This window comes from Macaca nemestrina, chromosome 5 (genome assembly GCF_043159975.1).
Source record: "Macaca nemestrina isolate mMacNem1 chromosome 5, mMacNem.hap1, whole genome shotgun sequence".
NCBI classification, from domain to species: Eukaryota; Metazoa; Chordata; class Mammalia; order Primates; family Cercopithecidae; genus Macaca; species Macaca nemestrina.
This window is the reverse complement of record NC_092129.1, coordinates 112,578,891-112,589,308: the sequence shown is the minus strand read 5'-3', so window position 1 is coordinate 112,589,308 and position 10,418 is coordinate 112,578,891. Positions and strand designations below refer to the sequence as shown.

Below are 10,418 nucleotides of genomic sequence, written 5' to 3'. Positions count from 1 at the left end.
ACCTTCGGAGGCCAAGGCAGGAGGGGATTGCTTGAGCCCAGGAGTTCAAGACCAGCCTCAGCAACAAAGTGAGACCTTATTTCTACAAAAAATTAACTGGGCATGGTGGTATGCACTTGTGGTCCCAGCTAGTTGGGGAGCCGAGGTGGGAGGATCACTTGAGCCCTGGAGGTTGAGGCTATAGTGAGCCATGATTGCAACACTGCACTCCAGCCTAGGTGACAGAGCAAGACACTGTTTCAAAAACAAAAACAAAAACAAACAACACAACAAAAAACTCCTTTTGGAGGGCAGTGGCCAAGTCTGTAAATGCCACTCCAGGAATGGGAGCTGTTATATTCCTTCCTCTTCCACTTTCCATTGCAACCAATAAAGATGGTTTGTAACATTAAAAAAAGAAGGAAGAAAGGAAGGGAGGAAGCAAGAGAGGGAGGGAAAGGAAAGAAAAAGAAAAAAACTGAAAGTTCTCAGAGAAAAACACATTACATACAAGGGATACATTACATACATGGGAGCAATGGTTGACCGCTTCTCATTAGAAACAGGGAAGCTAGGAGGTAAATGAACAACATCTTAAAGTACTGAAGGAAAAGACAAAATCTATCAACCCAGAACTCTGTATCTGGTGAAACTATCCTTCACAAATGAAGACGATAAAATCACAATGCGATACCACTACACACCCACTAAAGTAGCTAAAATTTAAAAAAGACTAACAATACCATCTCTTGGCAAGCAATTAGGAGTCTTATACAGCTGGTGAGAATGTAAAATGGTACAATCTTTCAGGAAAACAGTTTAGCAGTTTCTAAAAAAGTTAAACATACATCTACCATATGACCATCCATTCCACTTTCAAGTGTTTACCCAAGAGAAATGAAAGCATATATCCAAACAAAGAATTGGGCCAAAATGTTCATAGCAGCTTCATTTGTAATCACAAACATGGAAACGACCCAAATGTCCATCAACAGGTGAATGGAAAACAAATGGTGGTATATCCATATACTAGAAAACTACTTAGCAATAAAGACAAATGAACTATTGATACATCCAAAAACATGAATGACTTTCAAAATAATTGTGCTGGGCAGGACATGGTGGCTCCTGCCTGTAAATTCCAGCACTTCAGAAGCCCGAGGTGGGAGGACTGCTTGAGGCCAGGCATTTGAGACCAGCCTGGACAATATAGCAAGACCCCCATCTCTATTTAAAAATTAAAAAAAAATGATTGGGCATGGCGACTCATGCCTGTAATCCCAGCGCTTTTGGAGGCTGAGGTGGGCAGATCACCTGAGGTCAGGAGTTCAAGACCAGCCTGGACAACATGGTGAAACCCTATCTCTACTAAAAATACAAAAATTAGCCAGGTGTGGTGGCTGGCGCCTGTAGTCCCAGCTACTCGGGAGGCTGAGGCAGGAGAATCTCTTGAACCTGGGAGACAGGTTGTAGTGAGCTGAGATCGCACCATTGTACTCCAGCCTAGCAACAGAGCAAGACTCCGTTTCAAAAAAAAAAAAAAAAAAGAAGGTCCCCTGTTATTTTCCATTATAGCGTCTTCTTTGTTTCCTTCTAAACACTTACCACAACATGTAATTATCTTATTCATTTGACTATTATTTCAGCTTTGTCTCCTCTACTAGAATTGAAATTCCAAAGCAAGGATCTTTCCTTACTTTTTGTTTAACCATGGTATTCAGTGTGTGGTGCATAGTAGATGTTCAGTAGACATCTGTTGAATGAATGAATAGAGAGGGAATCTGGGAGTGCAGTCTGCTTCTCCTCAGATATATTTATTTCACTGAATATATCAGTGAAATATTCTGAAGATAATGTTTTAACTTCAGTTTTATCTTCAGTTTTAACTATGAAAACCTGCCTTTGGGTATTAAAAATCATTCTATAGTTCATATGTTTTCCAGCCGTCTTCCTAATGTGCCTTGGTCTTTTTCTAGTTTGGACTTGCACTATGTTTTCTTGCTTATGTTTTTGTTTTTGTTTTTTTTTTTTTTTGGTAGCCCAGGCTGGAGTGCAGTGGTGCAATCTTGGCTCACTGCAACCTCTGCCTCCCGGGTTCAAGCAATTCTCCTGCCTCAACCTCCTGAGTAGCTGGGATTACAGGCGTGCGCCACTACGCCTGGCTAAATTTTGTATTTTTGGTAGAGATGGGGTTTCATCGTGTTAGTCAGGCTGGTCTCGAACTCCTGACCTCAAATGATCTACCCGCCTCGGCCTCCCAAAGTGCTGGGATTACAGGTGTGAGCCACCCCAACTGGCTGACTTGCTTGCCCTCTCTCTCTCTCTCTTTCTTTTCTTTTCTTTCTTTCAAAGAAACGGTCTTATTCTGTCGCTTAGGCTACAGTGCAGTAGCGTGATCATAGCTCACTATAACCTCTGACTCCTGGGCTTGAGGGATTCGCCTGCCTTAGCCTCCTAAGTAGCTGGGATTACAGGCCCACACCACCACACCTAGCTACTTGCTTAATTTATTTTTTTATTTTTTTATTTTTTTTGCTTTCTAACATCTTTTACTTCTTGACCTTTCGAAACATCCAAAAATTAGTCATATTATAATCTGTGTCACAATCTTAACAGTTAAGAAAAAACATAAAATGAAGGCCTAGAAAAATCTTTATTACTCATCTAGAATTATTTGGTATAACAGTATTTTCCAATGGAGGAAGACTATTGGATTTCAGGCATAAAACAATGCAGAAAAAAATCTCAAGGCATCATAGGGAGAGGGAGATAACTTCTGACTCTGGTTTCCCATGCTTCAGGCCAGAAAGAGCAAGGGGAGAAAAATATCTGTCCATGGGAACAAGTAATCATGCTTTAAAGGACAATTTCATTCGAACCCATTCATTTCCTTTTCATGCAAAATTTCAAAGATAAAGCAACATAAAATATGGGGCCAAAGAAAAGGGAGAAGGTCTTCAAGGAGAATTTGTGCCTTTAAGTTTTTACTGGTACAACAGTCCATCAGCCTGGAGGTACTCAAAGACGAATCATGAAAAAGAAAAAAAACTTTATTTCAAGCAGGTTCAGTGATATATGTGTGTACTACAGCAAAGGCTGGTTGTGGCAAAGTTTCATTTCAAACTGTATGATGTGGGCTGGGGAAGGTGGCTCACGCCTGTAATCCCAGCACTTTGTGAGGCCAAGGTGGGCTGATTACCCTGAGGTCAAGAGAGACTGGCCTGGCCAACATGCCAAAACCCCGTCTCTACTAACAATACAAAAGTTAGCTAGATGTGGTGGCGCGCACCTGTAATCTCAGCTACTAGGGAGGGTGAGGCAGGAGAATCGCTTGAACCCGGGAGGCGGAGGTTGCGGATCACGCCACTGCACTCCAGCCTGGGTGACAGAGCCAGACTCAAAAACAAAAGAAAATAAAACAAACCAAAATACCAAAACTGCCTGATGCATAATTTTGACATTATGTGGGAACGCTTAACTTCTGCCAAAATGTAGATTCAATCCAACATTATTAATTGTAGTCCCTAAGTTTTCATAACCAAAAAAAAGAGAATAACCTTACAGTTACCTACTAAGTTAATGAACTGTGAAATCAATTCCCCAATATTGCTTTGAAAATAAACCCCTTGGTTGTTATGAGAAACTCCAACTTCCAACTCCATCCAAATGTATTATTTAACTGGTATTCTTCAGTCATCATCTACTGTTGGCTTGATTGTCACTCTTCTTCTTATCTGACCCCAACCAATTAAATGCCAGTGTTTTTCAACTCTTCTGCTAAGGGCAATTTTTTCTCCTATCTCTGTGCACACTGGATTGGTCAAAACAATTTTACACAAATCGGCCTTGACAAGTCTAACTCTCCCTCCTGTCGACAGGGATCCTATGTTCACCATGAACACTTCATTCTTAGACAGCTTTTGAACCTTTGCTGCCTTCTTGTCTCCTTCAGTGCGTACACCTAGAAGCCGTCTAAGCAGGAAATAGGAAATTTCCAATTCTGTGAATATCTCAGGTAAAGCTCTGACTGCACCAAGTACTTGCCCCACCATTCTGTCAGCCCGGCACAAAGTGGGGTCAATTTTTGTTCCAACTCCAATAAGACTGCCTGGAGCAGCATATTGCAGATCATGATGCTCTGCAAAAAGTGATACAATTTTGGAAAAGATTGGTTTACACATGAGTTTTCCTTCACTATTTTTGGAAACAATACCAGGTCTTCTATCTCCTGGCCCACCTTTTTTTTTTTTTTTTTTTTTTTTTTTTTTTTTTTTTTTGAGACGGAGTCTCGCTGTGTCGCCCAGGCTGGAGTGCAGTGGCGCCATCTCGGCTCACTGCAAGCCCTGCCTCCTGGGTTCACACCATTCTCCTGCCTCAGCCTCCGAGTAGCTGGGACTACAGGCTCCCGCCACCTTGCCTGACTAGTTTTTTGTATTTTTAGTAGAGACAGGGTTTCACCATGTTAGCCAGGATGGTCTCGATCTCCTGACCTCGTGATCCACCTGCCTCGGCCTCCCAAAGTGCTGGGATTACAGGCTTGAGCCACCGCGCCCGGCCTGGCCCACCTTTAATACTCCTTTTAGTATACTACCACCAGCTACACCTCCCTTAAGGTCATCAACTTCACAGCCAGGTTTGTTGACATCAAAAGATCTAATAACAATAAGCCGGGGCTCTGAAGTAAAGTCTCTTGGGGATACTGGAATTTTCTTTACTATGTACTCACAAACAACTTCAATATTGTATTTCAGCTGAGCCGAAATTGGCATAATGGGAGCTCCCTCTGCTACTGTACCTTGGACAAATGCAAAGGATCTGTTTGTATTGTTCTTTAGCCTGACTTTCTTTTACCAAATCAATTTTATTTTGTAGAATCAAAATATGCTTCAGTTTCATGATCTCTATAGCAGCCAGGTGTTCAGACGTCTGAGGCTGAGGACAAGATCCGTTACTAGCTATCAACAGAAGAGCTGCATCCATCACTGCTGCACCATTCAGCATAGTAGCCATCAAAATATCGTGGCCAGGACAGTCAACAAAGGAAACATGTCTGACTGATTTGAAGTTCCCTTTTGTCCCTGCAATGTCTGTAGGAAACTCATCAGGTATACTGCTCCCACAAGATCTATAACATTCTGGCTGAGGGCAACTTGGGTCATCAAGTTTATAAATCTTAGCATTAGCATATCCAAGCTTGATTGTAATATTTCTTTCTAGTTCATTTTTGAACCTGATGGAGTGAACTCCAGAAATAGCTTTGACGACTGTGGATTTCCTATGAGCTACATGACCCATTGTACCCATATTAATTGTGGCTTGTCTGCTGATAACTTCGTGTGAAAGTAGCGTCAACTTGGTAACATCCAACGTGGTGAGATCCTGATGCGAAAGACGTGGCTGCCCCAGAGTCACTCCAGCTTCTTCACCCGCCATGTTGCCGGAAGAGCTACTTGCTTGATTTTTTAAAGTTTGCCTAGGAGTGAGGGTTTCACCCAGGCCCTGGTAGAGGCAGGGAACATCCTTAAACATCGTTGCCTTGCTGTCTACTTAGCAAATAAAGAATGACATTTTCATGTGGCCTAATCAGAAGAGTTGGTCACACTTATAACTAGGACTGGCTTACAGAGAAGTAGGGGATGGTAAGGGCTGAAGGAACTCATTGAGAACAGAGATATGCCTCTGTTTCTTTATCATCCAACCATCAATCCATCCCCTCTTTCAGTAATTATAGTGTACTGATCTCAGACCCAGACAAGAACCATTCTACATGTTTTATACTTATTAACTAATTTAATTCTTACAGTTACTATAAGGGTAAATACTGTTAATATCCCCAGTTTATAAATGAGAAAACATATGGCCGGGCATAGCGGCTGACACCTGTAATCCCAGCACTTTGGGAGGCCAAGGTGGGTGGATCACCTAAGGTCAGGAGTTGGAGACTAGCCTGGCCAACATGGTGAAAACCCATCTTTATTAAAAAAAAAAAAAAAAAAAAAAAAAAAAAAAAAAAGGCCAGACGCGGTGGCTCACGCCTGTAATCCCAGCACTTGGGGAGGCCGAGGCGGGTGGATCACGAGGTCAAGAAATCGAGACCATCCTGGCTAACATAGTGAAACCCCGTCTCTACTAAAAATACAAAAAAATTAGCCGGGCCTGGCGGCGTCGCCTGTAGTCCCAGCTACTTGGGAGGCTGAAGCAGGAGAATGGCATGAACCCGGGAGGCGGAGCTTGCAGTCAGCCGAGATCGTGCCATTGCACTCCAGCCTGCATGACAGAGCGAGACTCTGCCTCAAAAAAACCCAACCAACCAACCAACCAAACAAAAAATAGCTGGGCGTGGTGGCGGGTGCCTGTAATCCCAGCTACTCGAGAGGCTGAGCAGGAGAACTGCTTGAACCCGGAGGCGGAGGTTGCAGTGAGCTGAGATTGTGCCATGGCACTCCAGCCTGGGAGACAAGAGCGAGACTCCGCTTAAAAAAATAATAATAGGCCGGGCGCGGTGGCTCAAGCCTGTAATCCCAGCACTTTGGGAGGCCGAGGCGGGCGGATCACAAGGTCAGGAGATCGAGACCACAGTGAAACCCCGTCTCTACTAAAAATACAAAAAATTAGCCGGGCGCGGTGGCGGGCGCCTGTAGTCCCAGCTACTCAGGAGGCTGAGGCAGGAGAATGGCGTGAACCCAGGAGGCGGAGCTTGCAGTGAGCCGAGATCGCGCCACTGCACTCCAGCCTGGGCAACAGCGTGCGACTCCGTCTCAAAAAAAAAAAAAAAAAAAAAAAAAAAAAAAATAATAATAATAATAATAAAATAAAATAAATGAGAAACCTGATAAGCACCTATTAAGCATTATTGTTCAGTGGACTTTGAGAATGATGAGATAATCGTTATTGAGTCAGATAATGCAGTTTACAAAAAAAGCTATAATAGTGGTTCACACCGGTAATCCCAGCACTTTGGGAGGCCAAGGCAGGCAGATCACAAGGTTAGGAGTTGGAGAACAGCTTGGCCAATATGGTGAAACCCTGTCTCTACTGAAAATACAAAAATTAGCTGGGCGTGGTGATGGGTGCCTGTAGTTCCAGCTACTCAGGAGGCCGAGGCAGGAGAATTGCTTTAACCTGGGAGGCGGAGTTGCAGTGAGCCGAGATCGCGCCACTGCACTCCAGCCGGGGTGACAGAGCAAAACTCCGCCTCAAAAAACAAACAAACAAACAAAAAAGCTATGATAATTTTCCAAATCATTTTTGAAAAGTAATGATGATAGAACGGTATTTAAGCAAAATTACATATACTGTTTTAGGATTATGGAAAGTGTTGTTACCATATAAATTATACATTTTAGGATGAAGTCAGTGCTAAACAGGAGAAATAAAGTGCTGTGGCTGCAGGAAGGACACTGGGGGAATGGAAAGAACACAGTACTGGGTTTGGAGAGACTTGGCACTGAATCAGGTCTCTGTTCCTCACGAGTTCTGTGATCTTGGGCAAAGTGCATTAGCTTAAGTTTCTACAATTCTGAGTAAGAGTAATGAAGCCTCTGGAGGTCTTGTGAATTCCCCACATTGAGCTGTGCCCTTATCTGTGCTTTCCCGTCACTGTCTGCAATGTCTTGCATATCATTTGCCACATGGAAAGTACCTTTATTTTTTATTCTATTTATTTATTTTTGAGACAGTGTCTTACTCTGTCGCCCAGACTGGAGTGCAGTGGTGTGATCTTGGCTCACTGCAACCTCTGCCTCCCAGGTTCAAGTGATTCTCCTGCCTCAGCCTCCAGATTAGCTGGGACCACAGGTGCCTGCCACCACGCCCAGCTAATTGTTGTATTTTTTAGTAGAGGCGGGGTTTCACCATGTTGGCCAGGCTGGTCTTGAACTCCCGACCTTAAATGATCCAACCACCTTGACCTCTCACAGTTCTGAGATTACAAGCATGAGCCCCCGTGCCTGGCCAGAAAGTACCTTTTTAAAAAATTAACTTTATTTATTTATTTATTATTTATTTATTTATTTATTTGGGACAGGGTGTCCCCCTGTGGCCCAGTCTGGAGTGCAGTGACACTATCATGGCTCACTGCAGCCTGAAATTTCTGGGTTCAAGTGATACTCCTTCCTCAGCCTCCTGAGTAGCTGGGACCACAGGCACATACCACCCTGCCTGGCTAATTTTTTATTTTTTGTAGAGATGGGGGTCTCATTATGTTGCCCGGGCTAGCCTCGAATTCCTGGGTTCCAGCGATCTTCCCATCTCAGCCTCCCAAAGTGTTGGGATTACAGGTGTGGGCCACCATGCCCACTACAAGCATGAATAAGCCACAATGCCCACTTGTCTTAGTTTGTAAATATACATGCATTGTAGTGAATATTTGATAATTGTCTCCTTTGCCCCTTGCCCCATAGGCCTCAAGAAAGCAAAGACCAGGTAGATAATGGTTCACCACTAGATTACACCTGGGGAATCCTCACAGAGAATATGGGTCTTGAAAGATGTCAAGAGGCTGGACATGGTGGCTCACACCTGTAATCCCAGCACTTTAGGAGGCTGAGGCGGGTGGATCACCTGAGCTCGGGAGCTCAACACCAGCCTGACCAACATGGAGAAACCCTGTCTCTACTAAAAATACAAAATACAAAATTAGCCGGGTGTGGTAGCGGGTACCTGTAATCCCAGTTACTCGGGAGGCTGAGGCAGGAGAATCACTTGAACCTGGGAGGCAGAGGTTATGGTGAGCCCAGATCACACCTCTTCACTTCAGCCTGGGTGAAAGAGGGAGACCACCTCAGAAAAAAAACCAACCAAACAAAAAAAAAACCACAACAATGTGAATTCATGGTTTGTTTAAGGAAAACTCATGTTTTAGGAAAAGTCATGTGTGGTTCTAGAACAGTGATTCTCAAACCAAGAGTGATTTCGTTCCCCTTGTCCCCACCCGCTCCCCTGGGACAATTGACAATGTCTAGAAACATTTCTTTCTTCTTCTTTTTTTTTTTTTTTGAGATGGAGTTTCATTCTTGTCATGCAATGGCAGGATCTCAGCTCCCTGCAACCTCTGCCTCCTGAGTTCAAGCGATTCTCCTGTCTCAGCCTCCCGAGTAGCTAGGATTACAGGTGTGCACCACCACACCCGGCTAAGTTTTGTATATTTATTTATTTATTTTTTTGAGATGAAGTCTCACTCTTGTCCTCCAGGCTGGAGTGTAGTGGCACGATCTCGACTCACTGCAACATCCGCCTCCCGGGTTCAAGCGATTCTCCTGCCTCAGCCTCCCGAGTAGCTGGGATTTCAGTGCGTACTACCAAGCCCAGCTAATTTTTTGTGTTTTAAGTAGAGAGAGGGTTTCACCATGTTGGCCAGGCTGGTCTCGAATTCTTGACCTCAGGTGATCTGCCCACCTCGGCCTCCCAAAGTGTTGGGATTACAGGTGTGAGCCACCATGCCCGGCCTGAACATTTCTTATTGTCATGACTTTGGGATCCTACTGGCATCTAATTAGTGGCAGCTAATGATGCTGCTAAACGTCTTACAGTGCGCACAACAGCCCCCTACAATAAGACACTATCCAGCCCCAAATGTCAACAGTGCCGAGGCTGAGAAACCCTGCTCTAGAAAAAATAAAGCTAGGTACACAGTTTGAGGCTTTATCATGGGACTCCAAGTCCAGGTTTACAATCTCCAACACTGATTAGGGCTAATAAATACTTGGGAATAAATTTAAGCCTTGAAAAACCAGTTAAATGGTAAATTCAGGGCAAATGTTGAAGAAAAATTGACCAGATACAGAAAGGAAGAGGAAGTACTTTTCCTCTTCAGTCAGGCCATCTCTTCAGACATATGTCATCTTTTTTTTTTTTTTTTGAGATGGAATCTCATTCTGTCACCCAGGCCAGAGTGCCATGGCATGATCTTGGCTCACTGCAAGCTCCGCCTCCCGGACGTGCCATTCTCCTGCCTCAGCCTTCCGAGTAGCTGGGACTATAGGCGCCCGCTGTCACGTCCGTTTAATTTTTTTTTTTTTTTTTGTATTTTTAGTAGAGACGAGCTTTCACCGTGTTAGCCAGGATAGTCTCAATCTCCTGACCTTGTGATCTGCCCACCTTGGCCTCCCAAAGTACTGGGATTACAGGAGTGAGCCACTGTGCCTGGCCATATGTCATCTTTAAAAGGATTTTCAGGCTGGGTGTGGTGGCTCACGCCTGTAATCCCAGCACTTTGGGAGGCCGAGGCGGGTGGATCACCTGAGGTCAGGAGTTCAAGACCAGCCTGGCCAACACGGTGAAACCCCATAACTACTAAAAATACAAAAATTAGCCAGATGTGGTGGTGCGCATCTGTAGTCCAAGCTACTTGGGAGGCTGAGACTGGAGAATCGCTTGAACCTGGGAGGTGGAGGTTGCAGTGAGCCGAGGTGGTGCCACTGCACTCTAACCTGGGCGAC

General features: G+C 44.3%; 1 pseudogene; it reads right to left on the bottom strand.

Moving 5' to 3' along the window:
- Positions 1-3,013: 3,013 nt before the first annotated feature.
- Positions 3,014-5,795, bottom strand: LOC105479450 (eukaryotic translation initiation factor 2 subunit 3-like; annotated as a pseudogene).
- Positions 5,796-10,418: the final 4,623 nt, after the last annotated feature.